At 45.8% G+C, this 22,937-nt stretch overlaps 1 pseudogene; it reads left to right on the forward strand.

The window, feature by feature from the left end:
- The first annotated feature begins 17,292 nt into the window (after positions 1-17,292).
- LOC133042818 (small ribosomal subunit protein uS15m-like) lies at positions 17,293-18,151 on the forward strand (annotated as a pseudogene).
- The last annotated feature ends 4,786 nt before the right edge of the window (positions 18,152-22,937 follow it).

The following is a 22,937-nucleotide window of genomic DNA, read 5'->3' on the forward strand; positions in this document are numbered from 1 at the left end:
ATCAAAGATTGTGTTAATAGGTTAATGAAAGTGAAAACGAAAGTCGCTCAGTCGTGTCTGAGTCTTTGCTACCTCATGGACTTAGCCCCCCAGGCTCCTCTGTCCATGGGAATTCTCCAGGCAGGAATACTGGAGTGGGTTGCCATTTCTTCCTCCAGGAGATCTTCCCAACCCAGGGATCAAACCCAGGTTTCCCTCCTTGCAGGCGGATTCTTTCCTGTCTGAGCCACCAGGGAAGCAACTCAGCTAATCTGGAAGAGAACCCAGTAAAAGGCCAATGACTTTCCACCCAGGATGAAGGAGAGTGATAGGTGTTTGTGTGTGAGGAGGGGCCAAGGTGGGGTGGGGAGAAGATGGAGGGCAGGACCGGGAAAGCTGGGATAGCTTGGGCGCAAAGAAGCTGTCAGGGATTGGGGCTCTGCACCTGCCATGCATATTACCAGTTCCTTGACTGCTGGACCATGGTCTTTGCCGCTCTGTCCATACTTCTTGCATGGTCCTGCAGGAATGAACTTCAAGCATAGATGAACTCTGGATGTGACTTTGAGGTCATTTGCATTCCAAGAGGCTGTGATTCTATGAACTCTGCCCAATGAGAAGTTCAAAAAGAAATTGGAAGTGAATGTGGGTGATGGTTGTTGTTCAGTCGCTCAGTTGTGTCGGACTCTTTGTTACCCCATGGACTGCAGCACATCTGGCTTCCCTGTCCTTCACTATCTCCCGGAATTTGCTCAAACTCATGTCCATTGAGTTGGTGATGCCATCCAAGCATCTCATTTGTTGTTGCCCCCTTCTCCTCCTATGCTTTATCTTCCCCAGCATCAGGGTCTTTTCCAATTGGACTCTATTGACAAAGTGATGTCTCTGCTTTTTAACATGCTGTCTAGGTTTGTCATAACTTTTCTTCCAAGGAGTAAGCGTCTTTTAATTGAATTAAAAGAATTCGGGTGGAGAAGCCGGCTATTAACAGCTTTGACCAGATGGTGGTGCTATAAGGCAGGGAATCAGAGCACAGCGCAGTAGTCCCAGGTTAGGCTGGAACTGCCATCTGCTTCTGAAAAGCCACCAGGGGGCAGTCGAAGGTTAAGAGGGTGCTGCTTCCCGAAGGCCCGCGGGAGCCACTGGTGTACAATACCATTCAATAAAACGGATCGTTATAACAATGAAGTGCCAGGGACAAAACAGAATCATTCAAACGGGTGCAGATCTTGATGCTAAATGCTCAGAGGGAGCTCAGAGGACCTGTCCCGCCACTGCCCTCAGCCCTCCCCTTCTCCCACACACACTCCTGGCTGTGAGCCCCCTGGGTCACCATGCCTCTTCCTTTCCCCTCTCGTTCTCCCTCCCACCATATGGTACCAGAGCACTAGACCAGAGCCTGGAGAGGAAGCCAGAGCCTGATGGATCCCTTGAGGATGAGGTAGGAGGGAGCTGAGTGAGGGGCAATGCATATGAGTAGCGTGGGTGTGTGAAGTGTGACTGTCACTCTCAGGTCCTTGGGCTGGAAAAGTGTGCCTGGTTAGAAGAACTGGGTGAAGCTCAGTGTCCCTGAAGGCTGGAGAAACCGTGTTAGTCACTCAGTAGTGTCCAACTCTTTGCAACTCCATGGACTGCAGCCTACCAGGCTCCTCTGTCCATGGGATTTTCCAGGCAAGGATACTGGGGTGGGTTGTCATTTCCTTCTCCAGGGGATCTTCCGGACCTAGGGATCAAACCCAGGTCTCCCGCATTGCAGGTGGATTCTTTACCATCTGAGCCACCAGGGAAGCCCCTGGAGAGACCACGTAGTTTGCACATTTCTAAGACCACTGAAGGATTCCAGGTAGGTGAGAGACATGATGAGATTTATATATTTTTAGCTTTTTTGGCTGCATAGAGCAGCATGTGGGATCTTAGTTCCTTGACCAGAGATGGAACCCTGCCCCTTGCAGTGGAAACCTGAAATCTTAACCACTGTACTGCTGGGGAAGTTCCATAAGATTTATTGTCAAAGAAGACCGTGCTGGCTGGCATGTCAAAGAAGGCTAATGGGTCATAGGTGGCTCCAAGAAGGCCTTTACTTAGGGAGACAGTGTAATACAGAGAAGAGATGGCTGCAGCCTGGATACCAAGTGTAGAAGAAGAGAAGGGAATAGGTTTGGATTTATTTTGGAAGTAGACTTAGTAATTCATTAGGTGCAGAGGGATGGGGTAAGAGAGAAAAGGTCAAGTATGATTCACAGGTTTTGGGAGTGAGCAGTTGGATGTGTGTCACTTATTAAGCTGAACAATAATTAACAAGGAACTAGTGAGGAGTTAAGATCAATAGTTCAGTATTTGGTTTTGAACAGGTTAAATCCAAGATGTCTAAGAGACATTCAATAGGAGGCATCAAGTAGAAAGTTCCATTGACTAGTCAGGAGCTCACAAGGAAGTCTGAACTGGACATCTAAGACTGGAAGCCTTTGGTCCATAGAGGATGGAGTTAAAGTCATGGCAATGGGTGAGATTACTCAAGGGAATAAGAAATGCGCAGGAATAAATGCAGAGGCATGCCAATGCATATAGAACAGATTAAAGGGATGAGCTGAAAAAAGAGGCTGAGAAGCTACATCTGGAGGAGAACCTGGAGTGAGGTTCAAGGAAACGAGGGAGAGAGTGTTCCAAAAAGGAGAGAGTGTTTATGTTCGGCAGCTGAAAGCTAAGAGGTCAAGGAATAGAAGGAGTGTCAAGCATCCACTGATTCTGACAACGTGGAATTTCTTGGAACCTTGACTGGTGCAGCCCTCATGGGAGGCCTGGCCAGCCTGGAGTGGGCTGAGGAGTGGACGGGGGCAACGGAGGGGACAGCCCGTGGAAAGGAGCAGAGAACTCGGAAAGGGGATGCTGGGACAGTGGTCCAGGGGGCCTGTCTTAAGATGGGCACCACTAGGACATGTTTGAGAGTGAGAAAGAAATCTGATGGAGGAGAGGAAGGAAGGTCAGTTGATGCTGTTTAAGAAGGGATGGAGTCCAGACCTTGGCTCATGCTCTTCCCTAAACATGCAGTGTCCTATCTTACCACCGCCTTGTCATCTTGGACGGATCCTTCAAGGACCAGCTCAGATGTCAGTGCTTCTGGGACATCTGCAAGACAACGTTTTGTCTCCATGCACTCATAGCATGTATATAGCTGGATTATAGCTTTTGTCATATATTATTGAAAACAGAGGCTGCCACAGAAGCGTCTGTACCCCAGCACTGTGTCTGGCATATATATAACAGGACTTAATAAATGACTGAATGGACAGCCAGATGGATGAATGGGTGAAGTGTCAGCACCCTATACCACAGTGGTGAAGGAAGGGCGATGTGGGGGTTGGCACTGTTGTTTTTTTTTTTCCTGCAGGAGTGGAGTCCTGACAGTTTCCAGACCCCCTCATATTATCTCTCAAGGAGCTTAAAGGACCCACCCAATGTGGATGAAGACACAGAAATGCAGATAATGCCCGGCTCCCACCAGTCTATCCAGACAGCAAGCCTGGAGGTCAGAGGTGAGGGGGGCCAGCCTGGGGTGGGGGTCAGGAGAGGTGCCTGAATTCCTTTCTCAGAGCACTTAGCGGGGATCCTCAGGTATTTTCTAATTAAGATGAGAAGCAGCAGCAAGGGCCCTCTGGAATGTAAACGTCAGATAAGATCAGTACCCCCTCCCCTCCAGGAAGCTCCCATTTTCTTTCTTCTAGGATGAATAACACATTCTTTCCCAGGAACTAGTTTCTGCCTCCTTTAGTCCCTGCAGTTTATCCTCTTTCCTGGGGAGAGTGAATCTTTGTTTCCCAAGTTCTTTCCTTGCCCTCAGCTTCAGGCCTTGCCTCCAACTTTGGGTTTCTTTGCATCTCTATGGCTTCCTTGTCTTATGTGGGGCCTGTGCTTCTGAACCTGGAGGGGGACATCTCACTTTCATCATCATATGAACATCTCCTGGGTTTGGCCTGGGGATCATTGACCCCTGCTATGGGCTTTTCTACCCTCTCTCTCCTTGGAGAGTAGAGCAGATGCCATCATAGAGCCAAAAAACATTCATTCAAAGAATCAGTTCCAGCCAACATATCGGACCAGGCACCCCAAATAATAAAAGAACAATCTCAATGAGTGGTCTTAATGAGAGGGCACCAGTTATCCGGTACCAGAGCTATGGGGAAGGCTTCAGGGAGGAGGTGTCCTTAGTGCTGAGCCTTGATGGACGTGTGGACTAGGAAACAGAAGAGTAGGCGGCACAGAGAAGCAGGCAGGAGGCAGCTGAGGAAACATTGTGAGGAGGCAAAGAGTTTGAAGGAGACAGGTGAGTTAAGCAGGGAGACAAACACAGGGTGGTGGGAGAGATTGGAATGTAAGGATAAGGAGGTTGGATTGTATACTTTCAACAATGGGACTATTGAGGGTATCTGTTAGGGGAGGGCGTGGTGATAGGGGACAGGTGTGGATTTACAGATAATTCTGGGAGCGAAGTGTGGACTGTGTTCCAGAGTAGAGAGGTAAGGGTCCTATGCACTCTTATCTCCCCCACTCCTCAGCCTCTGCCATTGCTATTGTCCCAGCAGGCCCAGGAGTGTTTGGAGTAAAGGTCCAGGAGGCGTGGGGCTGAGGAAGCCAGGAGAGACACGTACCCCCATCTCTCAATCCAGGGATTCTTCAGACCTTGGGTCTATACTGTGCGAATGCTTCTGTCCACAGTGGGGCTTCCCTGCCTCCTGGGTAGCATAGGACAGGGTGAACTATTCTGGACCAGAGGGCCTGGCACCTTACAGGGAAGGGTTCAGTTCCTTGGTACCACCTAACTTCTGCATGGCACACTCTGATCTCAGTCCACAGGGAGGGAGGCAGGAAAGGGGGTTGGGGAATGGGGAAATGGAGGGCAGAAATTCAAGAGTAAGGTGGTAGATGGTTTGGGGCTAGCTCTTTGGGTTCAGGGGTACATCCCAGAGGCTCAGTCTAATCACAGAGGCTCCCCAGAATATCTCCTTTCTCTCTTCTGACCCCCAGACCCATGCCTTGTTGACTTCTGGGGGTCAACTGTCAGTGAAGAGAACTGTTTACTGGAATGCAGATACTGGGTCTGGGAGACCCTATCCCCGAGATGGGATGGAAGCAGTGGTCTCTCCAGGATTCTTCTTCTGGGGCCACTGGCTGGCCTCTTGGACTGCTGTTTCTCTGGGAATCTGGGCCTGGGCCCTTTGCAGCTGCTATTACAGGAAGGCAGAGAGCATTTAGCAATTGTGCTGGGAGCCCAGATCCTTGAATTTTCATTCCTCCCTCTACTTGCCCCAAGGTGGCTCACTTGCCTTTTTTGGTGCCACGATCCCCTTCTCTGACTCTGCCCAGTGCCCAATCCCCAGGCTGCCTCACTTGGGTGAGAAGGAGGTGGATAGCCCTCATGTAGGAGAGCATCTCACCCAGTCCTTCACGTGAGCCGAGATACGCATGCTTTGCTCCCCTGGGAGTTACAAGTGAAGTGAAAGTAGCTCAGTCATGTCCGACTCCTCTTTGCGACCCCATGGACTATACAGTCCATGGAATTTTCTAGGCCAGAATACTGCAATGGATAGCCTTTCTCTTTTCCATGGGATCTTCCCAACCCAGGGATCGAACCCAGGCCTCCCGTATCGCAGGTGGATTCTTTACCAGCTGAGCCACAAGGGAAGACCGCTCACAGAGAGTTACAAAGACCAGGTCTAATTTCTCTTCTCCTAAGTGACAGGCCCTCAGATCATAGAAAGCAGAAGGGAACTCAGAGGACACTGAAGGCTAACCTCCATTTCGTCAGTGAGGAAAATGACCCAGAGGGGAAAGAGCCACATTAGAGTCGCCTGGTGAGTCAGCCCACGTCTCCTGACACCGCCCAGGGCGCTTTTCTTACCTCCCAAGCTTTCTTTTCTCCACGCCAAACTCTCCTCTCCCTGGAGATCTTACTTTGATCTTCACTTTTAACTGTGTGTGCACATCCTATCTCTCCTTGAGCTCACCCTGTAACTTACACATTGTCTTGCCCACAGGGGCCTAACAGTACAGGGTGGTCCAGGAAGACTTCACTGGGTGAAGGAACATTTCAAGTAGTCCTTAACCTCTGAGTTCCTTCAGTTTTAGTTCCTTGTGTCCCCACCTGGGGCTCCTCCAAGGTGGGTTCACTTAAATGATGAAGAAACCCAGGTGAGGAGCTGAGGGTGTTGCTCAAGGCCAGACTGCTGGAAAGGGTGAGGCCACGGCTGCTGGGCAGCAGGTATGTCCCTGGGCTGCTTCGTAGTTGTTAAAGTATGAAAACACTGCACTTGTGTCTCAGTTGGGAAATAGACACCGCCTGAGCGGTCCCTGTCTCCCCCACTCTGTCTTGTCTTCCTGGGGTCCCTGCCCATCATCAACTCTGAGGAGTAGGTGTTCAGGCTTGGAATCTGTTCTCTCTAAATTTAAGCCTGGGCTGATACGACAAGTCCACAACCACTGAACCCAACCCTGAGGTCCAGATGATTCCTGGAATTCAGAATCTTTTAGATTTTAGAAAGGAAACGTAGTTCATATAATGTTTAAGGAAAATCGCAGTGGGGGTTGAGATGGCCCCTGGAATCGTGAAATCAGATACTTGACTATTTCAGCAGGGAGATGTAGGAACATTTCTCCAAGGTGAGATATATAAAACCTAGACACAGCCTCATGTCAGGGTTTCAGGTAAGTAAATTACAAACAACTTCTAGGGACTTCCTGGCAGTTCAGTGGTTAAGACTTCACACTTCCACTACAAGGAGTGTGGGTTTGATCCCAGGTCAAGGAACTAATATCCCACATGCCACGCAGCCAAGCAAAACAAAACAAAATTCTGGTCTTCAGAGTTTTCTGGAATTTGAAACTGTTGGTTAAGGGCTTGAACATTATGATACTGCCTTTTAAGGATGATTTTTTGTTACTTGGTGGGAGCTTGAACGAGCCAAAGAAGTTGCTAGGAAAGGCTAAGGAGAGGTGATAGAGGCCTGGGAGTGGGTGGCAAATGAGAGATAGCTCCAGGGGGCCCCAAAAAGACTTTGCTTTGACCAGGGCTGTCACGGTCCAGCCACCCTTAGCCCTGCCAATGGAGGGATCTGAGAGCTCTGAGAAGCTGGGCCTGGTGCCAGGCAGGCTCAAGGGAGCACTAAGGTGGACAGCAGGGCTTTGAGATCCTGGCTGAGCAGAGCCATGTTCAGCAGGCAGGATGTGTACTGCAATGGATAGCCTTTGAGATTTTGAGGCAGCTGGGGGGCTGGCATCCTAGAGAGCAGCTGCGGGGACGAGACCTTTTTGTCTGTGCTTTTGGCTCAGCTCAGCCCTAAGGTATGCCCCTGCCAGCCTCAGGTTATCTCCCTGGAGATGGACTGACTGCCTGACACCTGGCATTTGCCCACCCATGCTCTCTTGCCATTGCCATAGCCAAGAGCAGATGCAGGTTCTCTGGGACACTAGGAACAAGTGTTTATTGATACCTACTATGAGGACACCTTCCCTGATGGCTTAGATGGTAAAGAATCTGCCTGCAATGTAGGAGACCTGGGCTCGATCCCTGGGTTGGGGGAGAATTCCATGGACAGCGGAGCCAGAGGACACTATGCGCTAGTGTTAGTGTCACTTTCATGGTTGACCTTGCGGACTGTGTTCTCATCATTCTCTCACCTGGAATGCACAAGCCCTGGCATCCCTCAGATCCCACTTCTGCATGAATCACAATCACCATCTTTGCTCCAAATGCCTGTAGCGTTTTACTGCCCTGCCATTCCTTGGTTTTGAATTCAGCTCATGACCTTTCTCATATCCTTGTCTCATACTTTATTGATTGAATTTTTATTTGAGCACTCTGTTGTTTTGAATCAGTTAGGTCTAAGGTCTCCACCGAGAGTTCAGGCTATCTGAAAAGTAGGAACCTGCCCTTCCTTTCTTGAACATGTGTGGAATGCAGGATTGACCCCAGGGGAGAACTGCCGAGCCCTTCAAAGGAGAGGTGGAAAATGGTGCCTGGGGCCAATAAACATTTGCACTGAGCATTCCTAAAAGACAGCAAGATTTATAGTTTTAGCACAGCCCATTACAAAGGCTATTTACGTGGCTGGGGGAGGCTGTATAATTTCTGTACTTGGAAATTAAAAAAAATGATAACTATATTACATGAGCTTAGTATTCACCCCACATGCTTTGATATTCATTCAATAGCTTTTGTAATACACAGGGTTTTCTTCTGGCTAGAATGGCTTAGGTTGGGGCCTATTGAAAAGTCTTTGAAGTTTCCTAACAGTCTGTGGCTGTGAAGCGGGGCCACAGACTGAGGAAGTTCAACCATTCTCCCAATGGGTTTTATTTCTTTGTACAAAGAGGGTTTACAGAGGGAGAAAAATGATTTTTTTGGGTTTTTTTGGGCCATGCCACAAGGCTTGTGGGATCTTGGTTCCCTGACTAGGGATTCAACCCAGCCCTGGGCAGTGAGAGCACAGAGTCTTAACCACTGGACTGCCAAGAAATTCCCAAAAAATGACTGTGGACAACTTAAAAAATCTCCCTTACTTGATCCCTGGGTCAGGAAGATCCCCTGTAGAAGGGAATGGCAACTCACTCCAATATTCTTGCCTGGAGAATTCCATGGACAGAGGAGCCTGGCGGGCTACAGTCCATGGGGTCTCACAGAGTCGGAGACGACTGAGGTACTAACACTTTCACTCTCCTTATTAAGCCTTCCCTTGAGAGTTCTGCTTATAGTGTCCCATCTTGATAGGTTATTCACTTATTTATTTGTTCGTTCATTCACTCATTCATTCTAGTGCGAATGAGAGGGACTCTCCTGGTGGTTCAGTGGCTAAGATTCTGAGAGCCCACTGCAGGGAGCTGGGTTCCATCCCTGGTCTGGGAACTAGACCCCGCATGTTGCAAATAAGACCCAGTGCAGTCAAATAAATTAATTTAAAAACAGCTAATGAGAGTTGGTTGCTAAACTTAGGAATTTTGCTTGCCAGAATTAAACCATTAGTAGCTTGAAATTGACCAGTGTGGGACTATTTATACCATGGAAACTGGAAAATGCTACAGGTCAGGGACACTTTATTCTGTCTCAAACAGAAAAACACCTGACTGTTTATAAGTGACTTACCAGGTGCTGGAACTCTGCCAAGTCTCAGGGGTACAAGAGTGAGCAAGACAGCCTAGTCTCTGCCCACAGGGAGCTTTCAGTAAAGAACTTCGCGGTGCAATACAGTAGCCTTTAGACACTAGCCACTACTATGGCTATTTAAATTTAAATTAATCGAAATTAAATATAATAAGAATAAATTTCCTCAGTCACATTAGCTATACTTCCAGTGCTCAGTAGTCTGTATGGAGTTAGTGACCACCATACTGGACAGATAGAGTATACTTCCTTTACTGCAGAAAGTAAAGTTCTTTTGAATGCTATTAGAGGCGGAAAGAGAAAGAGGGATGGGTAAGGCAGATGAGTCATATATCCAAATCCAGATATATGTCATCAAAATGACAGAACCAAGTGCTTTAGACTGTGACTTTTAAATTTTTTTTATTAAAATCTACAGTAATATATATATGTATATATACATATGCATATATATATTTATAAAACAGATCTCTCTTCACATTAAGTTTCATGAAACAGGATAACAGTATCCACCCCTACCACATGGGATGCACTCCAATTTAGTTTATTTTACCCTATCCTATTAATTTTGTTAAAAAATTATATGTATATGCTGGTTAGACAACTCTTCTGCTCATACCCCTCTGTTTGAAAAATGCTGCCTTACTCTGCCCCCAGACTCCACAGTCAGCCCAGCTGTTACACCATTGGCACAGCAGATGCCTTGTGTATCCTGACCACAGAGGACATCACATTTGCTAGTTCTTTAATGCAGTTGCCGTGACCTCCCACCTCTTTCAGTCAGCCATACCCTTGATGCAGCCCTCAGATTATCTGAAAAACCTCACCTCTGGAGGATCCCTCTGGGGACCCTCAAGGACCCTCCCCCACAAGGTTACTATAGTCAGACAACATTAAGTTCCCTCTGGGGGCCAAAGTTTTTATGTGGGCAGATGCTGTTGTCAAAAACTGGCTGTGCTTTCTGGCAATGCACTCACCGTATAGAAATCCCTATATGTAAATCCCATGTTAATTTATTAAATTTCAGTTAGAAAGGAGGCATTGTGTATGATGAAATATACATAGGGAGTCAGGCTGTCCAGTGTGCAAACTGCAAGGCAGTTGATGTAGTTGGATTCAGAGACTAGATGAGGCATAGAATACTATTGGTATGTGTGCAATTGCATAAATATTAAATTATGTTTTTGAAGTCCATTTTCATTCCTGGAGCTCAGATTTCATTTGCTATTGTTGTATACTTTATATACCCAAGGACATCGCCTCAGGGTTGCAAGCTCTTTAAGGAGATTTTATGCTTATATCCATGTATTATATAGAAGAATAAAAATTGAGTTTACTTCACTCAAAAAAAAAAAAAAAAGAAAAATGCTGCCTTAGTCATTAATGAGGGTAGGGTGAGGTGATGGGGGTAGAGAAAAGAAGAGTGATGGAAGAGTGAAGAAGTCTTCCTGGAAGAGATTGTAGTGGCTTTTGGAAGAAGAAGGAAAGGAGGAATATTAGTCTGGCAAAGTGAACTAGCTTGGAGTGGAGGACTTGGGCCATAAGGGACTGTAATTCATTCCCCATATCTAGGTGGCTTCAAAGTCTCTTCCCGCTCTCTTCCCTCCCCTCACGGGCTCCCAAGCCCTTTCATCTGGCCTTGAGTGTAAATCATTAGCTCTAGCAGGGGACACAAAACAGGACTCTAACATAGGTATGTGTGGGAAAGGCCTGGAGGAAAGTCAACAATGTAAATGAGTGTCTTCAGATCCTGAGGGACTGGCTGGTGGAGAAAGGTCAGCTACTTTGGTAGGGACCTGCTGACCCTACGGTCTGGGGTGGGGTAGCGGGGAACTCTGCCTGCTTTAGGCCCAGGGCATTGAATCCCTAGAAGTTTACCGTAAATCCCTCCTGTTGCAGCACCAGCCACTTCTTCATGTTCTGGTCAGGGCCTTTGGGAGAAGCAGCTTCCCAAGAGCTGAGGATCACTAAAACCATTCATTCATTCAAATTCTTTGTATGTTCTTAGAGCAGTGCCTTCCCAGCTTAGTCCCAAGCAGGGTGCGTCCAAGGCCAACAGTGGAGCTAAATATATACACAGTGCTTGGGGCTCCCTCTACATAGGTTAGGAGAATAATAATCACTCACAGATGGCTCAGACAATAAAGAATCTGCCTGCAATGCAGGAGACTGCGTTCAATCCCTGGGTTGGGAAGATTCCCTAGAGAAGGAAATAGCAACCCATTCCAGTATTTTTGCCTAGAGAATTCAATGGACAGAGGAGCTTGGTGGGATACAGTCCATGGGGTCGAAAAGAGTCGGATACGACTGAGCAACTAACACTTTCACTTTCACAGATAGTATCTCACTGAGAAGGGAGTTCTGTGTAATTCTAGTGGGCAGAGCTGTGTCTTCAAGGTTACAAGAAGGCAGATTTCAGCCCAGTGTCAGTGGCAATAATACTCTAGGAACTAGAGTGCCCAATGGGGGCACTATCTTTTAAGTTGTTTTTTTTTTTTTTAAAATATTAGAGTATAGCCAGTTAACAAAGTTGTGATAGTTTCAGGCCAACAGCAAAGCGACTCCGCCACACATATACATGTAACCATTCTCCCCCAACTCCCCTCCCATCCAGGCCACCACAGAACATTGAGCAGAGTTCCCTGTGCTATGCAGTAGATCCTTATTGGCTATCTGTTTTAAATATAGTGATGTGTGCATGTCCATCCCAAACTCGCTAACTATCCCTTAATGGGGCACTATCTTCAGTCACTTACAGGCTATCTTTAAAAATGTTTTCTTTTTTTAATTGAAGTACAGTTGTTGATTTCTAATATTATGTTAGTTTTAGGTATACAGCAAAGTGATTTCAGATACTTACAGGCCATCTTTAAAAAAATCATTTATTTATTTATTTTTGGCTGTTCACTGTCTTCATTGATGCACGCAGGCTTTCTGTAATTGTGGTGAGCAGGGGCTACTGACTCGTTGTGGTCCTCGGGCCCCTCATTGCAGTGACTTCTCTTGTTGCAGAGCACGGGATGTAGGGCACACAGGCTTCAGTAGTTGCAGCTCTCTGGCTCTAGAGTGCGGCTCAGTAGTTGTGGCATACGGGCTTAGTTGCCCCACCGAATGTGGGATCTTCCCGGATCAGGGATCGAACCCATGTCCCATGCGCTGGCAGATTCTTAACCACTCGACTATGGGGGAAGTCCTTTACAGGCTATCTTAAAGTTTTCACACAGAGGACAGATGTCAGGAGGGCCACAAGGAAGATTCCTACCCTGAGAGACCAAATTTGAACCTTGGTTACTTCTGAGGACAAAGCAGACCAAAATCGCTAATCTCCTGGAGCCAACATGGCTGGGAGGTGGGAGGAGTGGAAGTCAGGCACTGAGTGACCTGGTCTGCCTCCTAAAACTCCAGGACTGTGAAATGTGTGGAATTCTATGGAGCATCGTGACTCACTTCCACCTGTATTATTTCAAGTAATCCTTACAACCACCCATGAAGTAGTTAGGGCAGGGCAGGCCAGTGTCTACACCTAATAAATGTGTCCTCAAGATAGCAATATCTTTATTTCAGTCATGAAAAAACTAAGGCCCAGAGGGTGGCTGACTCAAGGTCACAGAGGTAGTGACAGGGCTGGGACAAGGATTTGGATTTTTTTTGCAATGGCATGTGGGATCTCAGATTCCTGACTAGGTTCAGGGATTGAACCTGGGCCCCTGCAGTAGGTGCAAAGTCCTTAACCTCTGGACCACCAGGGGAGTCCCAAGGATTCAGAGTTTACAACTTCTCTGCTTTTCACACCCCAGTGGGTGACCCAGCCCAGGCGGAGTTGGAAAATCTTTCTCCTTACCCCTCTTCACCAAGGAGAGCTGAGACTTTCCCCAGGGTGGGGAGATGGGAGAGGGACCTGGGCCAGAGCGAGGAGACTCACTAGATGGCAGGAGTTGGTGCGCCCCACTTCTGATTCCTTGTGGCCAGTTGGCATAAGCAGATTGTGACAGAGAGGGGAAGGGCAGGGGAGGGCGATTACGGAAACTGAAGGGAAGAAGAGGGAATTCTACTGCTCACCTGCTTATAATAATATCCAGCCTTAGACAGCACTTACTCTAGGTTAGACGTTGTACAGGAGGCAGTGGCCAAAACCATCCCAAAGAAAAAGAAATGAAAGAAGGCAAAATGGTTGTCTGAGGAATCCTTCCAAACAGCTGAGAAAAGAAGAGAAGTGAAAAAGTGGAGAAAGGAAAAAATACACCCATCTGAATGCAGAGTTCCAGAGAACAGCCAGGAGGGATAAGAAAGCCTTCTCAAGTCAACAATGTAAAGAAACAGAGGAAAACAATAGAATGGGAAAGACCAGAGATCTCTTCAAGAAAACTGGAGATACCAAGGAAACATTTCATGCAAAGATGAGCCCAAAAAAGCACAGAAATGTTATGGACCTAACAGAAGTAGAAGAGATTAAGAAGACGTGGCAAGAATACACAGAAGAATATACACAAAAAGGTCTTAATGATCCAGACAAGGGCTTTCCTGGTGGCTCAGAGGTAAAGAATGTGACTGCAATGCAGGAGACCTGGATTCAATCCTTGGGTCAGGAAGATCCCTTGGAAAAGGGAATGACTACCCACTGCAGTATTCTTGCCCGGAGAGTCCCATGGACAGAGGAGCCTGGAAGGTTACAGTCCATGGGGTCAGATAACCATGGTGGTGTAGTCACTCAACATCCTGGAGTGTGAAGTCAAATGAGCTCTTAGGAAGCATCACTACGAACAAAGCTAGGGGAGGTGATGGAATTCCAGCATAGCTATTTCAAGTCCTAAAAGATAATGCTGTTAATGTGCTGCACTCAATATGCCAGCAAATCTGGAAAACTCAGCAGTGGCCACAGGACTGGAAAAGGTCAGTTTTCATTCCAACCCCAAAGAAAGGGAATGCCAAAGAATGCTCAAACTACTGTACAACTGTGCTCATTTCACATGCTAGGAAAGTAATGCTGAAAATCCTTCAAGCTAAGCTTTAGCAGTACGTGAACCAAGAACTTGCAGATGTACAAAGCTGTATTTAGAAAAGGTAGAGGAATCAGGGATCAAATTGCCAACATCTTCTGGATCATAGAAAAACAAGGAAATTCCAAAAAACATCTACTGCTTCACTGACTATGCTAAAGGCTTTGACTGTGTGGATCACAGCAAACTGTGGAAAATTCTTCAAGAGATGGGAATACCAGACAACCTTACCTGCCTCCTGAGAAACCTGTATGCAGATCAAGAAGCTACAGTTAGACCTGGACATGGAATAATGGACTGGCTCAAAATTGGGAAAGGAGTATGACAAGGCTGTATATTGTCATCCTGCTTATTTAACTTATATGCAGAGTATATCATGTGAAATGCTGGACTGGATGAATCACAAGCTGGGGAGAAATATCAACAACCTCAGATACAAAAACAACACCACTCTAATGGCAGAAAGAGAAGAGGAACTAAAGAGCCTCTTGATGAGCGTGACAGAGGAGAGTGAAAAACCTGGCTTAAAATTCAACATTCAAAAAACTAAGATCATGGCATCTGGTCCCATCACTTCATGGTAAATAGATGGGGAAAAAGTGGAAACAGTGGCAGATTTTATTTTCTTGGACTCCAAAATCACTGTGGATGGTGACCACAGCCACGAAATTAAAAGAAGCTTGCTCTTTGGAAGAAATGCTATGACAAACCTAGACAGCATATTAAAAAGGAGAGACATCACTTTGCTGGCAAAAGTCTACGGAGCCAAAGCTATGGTTTTTCCAGTTGTCATGTATGGATGTGATAGTTGGACTATAAAGAAGGCTGAGTGCTGAAGAATTGATGCTTTCGAACTGTGCTGGAGAAGACTCTAGAGAGTCCCTTGGACAGCAAGGAGATCAAACCAGTCAATCCTGAAGGAAATCAACTCTGAGTATTCATTGGAAGGACTGATGCTGAAGCTGAAGCTCCAATACTTTGGCCACCTGCTGCAAAGAGCTGACTTGTTGGAAAAGACCCTGATGCTGGGAAAGACTGAGGGTATGAGGAGAAGGGGGTGAGAGAAGATGAGATGGTTGGATGGCATCACCCACCAACTGATTGGATATGAGTCTGAGCAAACTCTGGGAGATAGTGAAGGACAGGGAAGCCGGGTGTGCTGCAGTTCATGGGGTTGCAAAGAGTTGGACAAGACCTAGGGACTGAACAACAACATAGGTTAGACGGGTCCAACAAGCTTTACATGTGTTAATTCATTTAATACCCCCCCCCCCCCCCCCAACATTGGAAGGACTGATGTTGAAGCTGCAACTCCGACACTTTGGCCACCTGATTCGAAGAGCTGACTCTTTGGAAAAGACCCTGATGCTGGGAAAGACTGAGGGTAGGAGGAGAAGGGGACAACAGAGGATGAGATGGTTGGATGGCATCACTGACTCAATGGACATGAGTTTGGGTGGACTCCGGGAGTTGGTGATGGACAGGGAGGCCTGGCGTGCTGAGGTTCATGGGGTTGCAAAGAGTCAGACACCACTGAGGGACTGAACTGAACTGAACAACCCCAAGAAGCAGGCACTACCCTTAGCACTATTTTAGGAACAAGAAAACTGAGGCACTGATAGGTAAGGAATCTGCCCAGTGGTCACCCAGTCTGTGAATGGTTCTCCTGGGATTTGAAGCTGGGCTGTCTAGTGAGGGGGCTGCCACCCTTGGGTCCGGAAGCTGTCTTCCCTCCCTAGCTCCCTCAGCGGGCACCTGGCCAATTCACTTTCCTGGCACCCAGCGGGCCCTACTCAAACCAGATCACATCCAAGCCCTCCTCCAGGGCTGCAGTCCTTGTGGGTGGGGCTGAGGGGCAAAGAGGTAATGTGAGAACAAAAAGAAGCTTTGTGTCCCGGTGGGATTCCCCTTAAAGCCACAGCCAAGGTGGAACGGATGGGGGTGCTGAGAAGGACGCAGAGAAGGCGCCAGAGCGTGGGGCCGCGGGCGGCGCGGGGGTGAGGACCGTTGGGCAGGAAGCTGGACCCTAAATCTCAAAACTTCTCCTTAAAGGACTCTCTGGAGCTGGCGGAGCTGCTTCTCAGATCTGCTCTGCCTGTCTCGGCTCGTTTCGCGAGCAAACCGCGTGGGGAAGCTGCCTTCCGGCCCGCGCCCTCCTCTTCCCTCTGCGTCCCCACACCCTCGGGTCTGCCTCCCCTATCCCCAGTCCCCAGTGGAGTCAACAGGGGGCGCCTGGGTGTCTGCAGCCAAAGGGCTCAGGGCTGTCCCGCCTGGCCCTGTCCCATGGCCTCTGCAAATCTGGGTGCGTGCTCGGTGCAGGGCCGCTGTATCCGCAGAACCCCTCACTTGGGTCTCCTGGTTTCCAGTTTGTTCTGGAACTTCTGGTAGCACCCAGGCGAGTCCCGGGGCCCCTGCAACGCCCCAGTCTCCTAAGATAAGGAGGAGGAGCACTTTCCTATCATAACACATAGAACTCAGGGGGAAAAAAATCTCAGGTATGTGTGTGATGAGCGCTTTTATGTTTAAGGTAAGGATGGAGTATTAAAAAGTAATCTTAAGGTTATTTTTGGAGAGAATAAATGAGAAACATTTTACAAACCCATTTTTAAGAAATTAAAATTTTAATTTGAGATAATTGTAGACACATGCAGTTGGAAATAACAGAGAAAGCCCACGCACTCTTTACCCAGTTTTCCCCAAGGGTAGCCTCTTTCAAAACTGTAGTACTATAGATCATAGACAGGGCTTTGATCTTGATGAAGTAAAGATACAAGACATTTCCATCACCAGGAGGATCTCTGGTGTTATCTTTGTATGGCTACACACTTTGCTCTGGCCCCATTTCCTCCTTAACACCCGTGCCCCTCCCCCCAACCACTAAATCACTAAGTTGTTCCCCATTTTTATAATTGTATTATTTGGAGAATGAAATAGCCATGGAATCATACAATATGTGACATTTGGGACTGACTTTTCTCAGCATAATTCCTTGGAGATTCACCTGGGCTATTGCATATATCTGAGAAGTATTCCACCACAAGGATGTGGTACTATTATTTAACCATTAACTTGTTGAAGGACATCTATATTTTTTCTAGTTTTTAGCTATTTTAAGAATACAGTTAGATTGGTCGAGCCGAGGCCAACATGGCGGTGCCCGTGTAACCCAGTCCCTACCGCGAAGGCTACGCGGCCGGGGCGCGGGACCCTTGGGGGTCAGAAGTTACCAGGCTGAGGGCGGTGTGGAGGGCGCTGAGTTCGATTCGAACCCAGGCAGTGACACAGCCCCCAGTCCTCGGGTTTCCGAGCGGAGGGTGCGCCAAGCTTCTCTCCGTCCAGCGGGACCTTCCCTCAAGTCCTGGAGGTCTCATCCTCCGGGCCGCCCGCGGATATGCCACCCAGAAACCAGCAAAGCCAAGAAGATGACCCGCCGCCTTCCATGCTGCTGAAGGACTACCAGAACGTCCCTGGAATTGAGAAGGTTGATGATGTTGTGAAAAGACTCTTATCTTTGGAAATGGCCAACAAGAAAGAAATGCTGAAAATCAAGAAAGAGCAGTTGATGAGCAAGGTCGTGGAAAACCCGAAGGACACCAGCTCCCTGGAGGCTCGAATTGTTTCCTTGACTGTCAAGATCCGCAGTTATGAAGAACACATGCAGAAACATCGAAAGGACAAAGCCCACAAGCGCTATCTGCTGATGAGCATTGACCAGAGGCAAAAAATGCTCAAAAACCTCCGCAAGACCAACTATCCTGTCTTTGAGAAGACATGCAAGGAGCTGGGGATTGAGTACACCTTTCCCCCTCCATACCACCGGAAAGTCCACCGACGCTTGGCAACCAAGAAGGCTCTGTGTATTCGGGTTTACCAAGAGGTTCAAAAGCTGAAGAAGCAAAAAAGGGCCTTAAAAACTGCAGCTGCAGCGGCCCAGAAACAAGGCCAGAGGAACCCAGAGAGCACTTCTGAAGCCAGACCAGAGGCAATCAAAGAAACCCAATAAATGTCGATAAAGTAAAAAAAAAAAGAATACAGTTGCAGAACTTCCCTGGTGGTTCCAATGACTAAGACTCTGCGCTCCCAGTGCAGGGGGCCTGGTTTCATTCTCTGGTCGGGGAACTAAACCCTATATGCCTCAACTAAAAGATCCTGTGTGCCACAACTAATAAATAAATATTTACAGATAAATTAATTTAAAAATTTTTTAAAAGGATAAAGTTGCTTTTCCAGTACAGATTCCTTTTGTGAAGATAAAGTTTTTGTTTCTCTAAGATCAGTGTCCAGGAGTGCAAGGCTGCATTGTGTGTGAGATTTTTAAGAAACTGCCAAACTGGATTTCAAAGTTGTGCTGTTTTCCATCCCTGCCAGCGATGTATGAGTGTTCCAGTTTTTCCACATCCACTCCAGCATTTGGTGTTGTCCATTTAAAAAGTTTTAGTCATCCTAATTTGTGTGTAGTGATATCTTGTTGTGATTTTAGTTTGCATTTCCCCAGTAGTGATATTGAACATCTTTTCATATGCTTATTTGCCATCTGTATATCCTCTTTAGGGAACTGTCTCTTCAAGTTTTAATCCATTTTCTAATTAGATTGTTTATTTTTTACTGTTGAGTTTTGAGAATTCTTTATATGTTCTAGACAGTAGTACCTGGGAGATGTATGGTTTGCAGCTAATTTCTCCTAGTCTGTTGCTTTTCATCCTCTAAACAGCTTCTTTCATAGAGCAAACATTTTTAATTTTGATGAAGTCCTATTTAACAATTTTTTTGTTGTGAGTATTAAATGTGTGGGTTGTTATTGTGAAGTCGTATCTGAGTCTTTTAGACCCTGTGGACTGTAGCCCGCCAGGCTCCTCTGCCCCTGGAATTTCCCAGGCAAGAATATTTGGAGTGGGATATAAATTTTAGAATAATCTTGTCTCTACACACACACACACACACACACACACACACACACACACACACACAAAATCCCATTTCATTGTTGGTGTTGGCAATTTGTTTCTTTTCTCTCTTTTGATTTGTCAGTCTTGCTAGATATTTGTCGATTTTGTTTATCTTTTCAAAGAAATATTTCTTTAAAATTTTTTTTTTATTTATGGATTTATTTTTGGGTCTTCATTGCTGCACACAGACTTTCTCTAGTTGTGGTGAGCAGGGGCTACTCTCTAGTTGCACTGCTCAGCCTTCTCATTGTGGCCTACAGGCTTCGGTGCTTCACAGCACGTGGGATCTTCCCAGATCAAGGATCGAACCTGTGTCTCCTGCTTTGGCAGGTGGATTCTTTACTACTGAGCCACCAGGGAAACCCCTTAAAGAAGTAGTTCTTAGGACTTCACTGGTGATCCAGTGGATAAGAATCTTCCTGCTAATGCAGGAGACATGGGTTCTATACCTGGTTGGAAAGGATTCCACATGCCACGGGGTGACTAAGCAACTACTGAAGCCTGTGTACTTAAAGCCAGTGCTCTGCCATAGGATAAGCTACTGCAATGAGAAGCCTGTGTATTGCAGTGAAGAGTAGCTCCTGCTCACAGCAACTAGGGAAAGCCCCAGTGTAGCAAGGAAGACTCAGAGAAGCTAAAAAAAAGTCCTTTGTTTCATTGTTTTCTCTATTGCTTTTCTATTTTCAGTGTCACTGTTTTCAAAATATCTTCCTTTTAAATTTCCTTCTTTCTGCTTGCTTATGGTTTATTTTGCTGTTCTTTTTCTGTATTCTCGAAATGGGAGCTGAGCATAAATTTCCCTCTCAACATTGCTTCATCTGTATCCTACCATTTTTGAGATAATGTATTTTAATTTTCATTCAGTTCATTGTGGTTTTAAATTTTCTTTGAGACTTCTTTGACCCATGGGTTACTTAAAAGTGTGGCATTTAATTTCCAAGTGTTTGGAGATTTTTCTCTTATCTTTATGTTGTTGTTTTCTAGTTTGATTCCATTGTGGTCAAAGAAAACATTCTATATGATTTAAATTCTTTTAAATTTTCTGAGGTTAGTTCTGTGGCCTAGGATATAGCCTGTCTCAGTATATGTCCAGTGGGCACTTGAAAAGAAGGTGTATTCTGCTGTTGGTGGTGGTGAACTGTTTTATAAATGACAGTGAAGTCTTATTGGTTGATAGTGTTTTTGAGTTCCTCTTTAGCTTTGCTGATTTTCTGTCTAGTTATTCTATCAGTTAGTAAGAAAGAGGTGTTGAAATCTCCAACTGTAATTGTAGATTTTTCTGTCTCTTCTTTCATTTCAATCGATTTTTTTACTTCACATGTTTTACAACTCTGTTGTTCAGTGCATACACATTGGGATTGTTGTGTCTTCCTGGTGGATTGAATTCATATCATTATATAGTGTCTCTATCTCTGGCAGTTTTCTTTGCTCTGAAGTCTACTGTATCTTATATTTATACTGCCACTTCTGCTTTCTCTTGGTTGATATTCCATTACATATCTTCTTTTTTTCATTCTTTTACTTTTTATACCCTTGATTTTTAAAAATTTGATATATTTATCTGTAGAAAAATTTTTCACGTCAATATTCTAAATAGATTTAACAACCCATTAGATTTAATAATCCATTAAGCAATTGTTCAAAAATGTATTCAACCAAGTCCCTATTGTTGGGCATATAGATTATTTCCAAGTTCAGGACATTGTAAAATTTTGCAAAATTTCTAATATTTTTATGTCCTTGATTTGAAGTGAATTTTTTTTTAAAAATTTTTATTTTTAATTAGATAATAATTACTTTACAATATCGTGATGGTTTTTGCCATACATCAACATGGATCAGCCATAGAGGTATACATATGTCCCCTGCCTCTTGAACCCCCCTGTCCCCTCCCTCCCTGTTCTACCACTCTAGGTTGTCACAGAGCACTGGCTTTGGGTTCCCTGCTTTATACAGCAAACTACCACTGGCTACTATCTATTTTACATATGGTAATGTATATGTTTCAATGCTCTTCCCTCAAATCATCCCACCCTCTCCTTCTTCCACTATGTCCAAAGTCTGTTCTTTATATCTGTGTCTCCTTTGCTGCCCTGCAATAACATCTTTCTAGATTCCATATATATGCATTAATATACCATATTTACCTTTCTCTTTCTGACTTACTTCACTCTGTTTAGAAGTGAATTTCTTATAGACACATTTATGACAAAAAAAAAAGATGGTTTTAATAGACTGCCCAATTATTTCAGAACTGGAACCGTGTGACCAGGTAATTACTGCCAAAGATTCCTGAAAGTCAGACCATTCTGATAATTACACTGACCTTGTTGCCTTTTAAGGTAACCAAACCCACTTTGCCTCTGGTGGTCAGCTGCTGCCTCTGGTCTCCCTTGCTGGTATCCATCATTGCTATGGAAATCAGGAAGCCCATTTCGATAGCAGCCTGTCCATCTTCATTCCTGAGTGCAGAGAAAAGTCAGTACAGCCTTTTTAAAGAATGATGTGCTTCTCTCACCTGTATATTTCTCAGTGTCTCAGTGAAGGACGTTTCCCCTAGGCCCTCTTGGGGGAATTATTTAGGGGTGAGGGAATGGATTTTACATGATAAATCCCCTTTAACATTCCTGTCTAAGTCTTTGGATTTCTTTTTCTGTGTTATACAATAGGATTTCTCATATTACAGCTTCATTTGTTGTGCACCACTCCTGAATCCAGGTTTTAACAAATTAAGGAAAGAGATAAAAATCATTCCTTAAAAAAAAAAAAAAAAAAATCATTCCTAACTGCTGGAGTTAGCACACTGAGTTTGGAATCTCTGAATCCATATTAAAAAATTCAGCCCAGGGAATTCCGCCTGGCAGTCCATTGGTTAGGACTCTATGCTTTCACTGCTGAAGGCCAGGTTCAATCCCTGGTTGGGAGCTAAGATCCTGCAAGCCATGCAGTGGGGCAAAAAAAAAAAATCAACCCAATTCTAAAAACTGTGTTCCTTCTTCTCTGGTTTAGGATCTTTAGAATCCTACTCTATACATATTTTCGAAGTTTGTGCTTCATAAACTAGTAAATGTTTGCAATTTTTGTGAGTTTTCTCCTCTGGGGTCAGATTTTGTGTTGTCCCTCTAATTTTGTGTCTGAGGCATCATGGCATATTGACTGCTGCAAGTGAGGCTTTTACAGTTTCCAAGTAAGACAAAACCAGCCTCATTAAACAGAGAAAGAGGGGCTGCCTCTGCCAGCCAGTGAGATTTAGCAGGGCCTGGGCATTCAGCATCCTCAAATATATCCCAAAGCCCCTTTGCCCATTAGGATTCCTCCTTAATCTCTTGGTTTTTCCCATAAGACCTGGCAAGGTTGTGATTTCAACGTATGTAATCCAACAACCTGCAGAATCTGGCTTCAGCTGCATCAGCCCCACGGCTGCAGGAGTTAAGAGATTCACTTAGGAAGTCTTTCTGAGGAGCAGCCTGGTCCTCTTAAGCCAAGAATTTAAAAGGTCAAGCTTGCCATTTCCTTTCCTTAAGCTCATTAGTACCGCAAAGCAGCCAGACCACACCGGAGTCCTTGATCTCCTTTTCCTTTCCTGCATTAGGAGGGAAAGCCATGGTGCTGACCGTCCGTACAGACTGGGTCTGACTCTCAACCTTGCCTGCCCACTGGAATCATCTAAGGGCTCTTTGGGGCTTCCCAGGTGGCTCAGTGGTAAAGAATCCACCCACCCGCCAATGCAGTAGACTCAGGAGATGTGGGTTTGATCACTGGGTTGGGCAGATCCCCTGGAGGAAGAAATGGCAACCCATTCCAGGATTCTTGCCTGGAGAAACCCATGGACAGAGGAGCCTGGTGGGCTACAGTTCATAGGGT

Source organism: Dama dama, chromosome 3 (genome assembly GCF_033118175.1).
Source record: "Dama dama isolate Ldn47 chromosome 3, ASM3311817v1, whole genome shotgun sequence".
NCBI classification, from domain to species: Eukaryota; Metazoa; Chordata; class Mammalia; order Artiodactyla; family Cervidae; genus Dama; species Dama dama.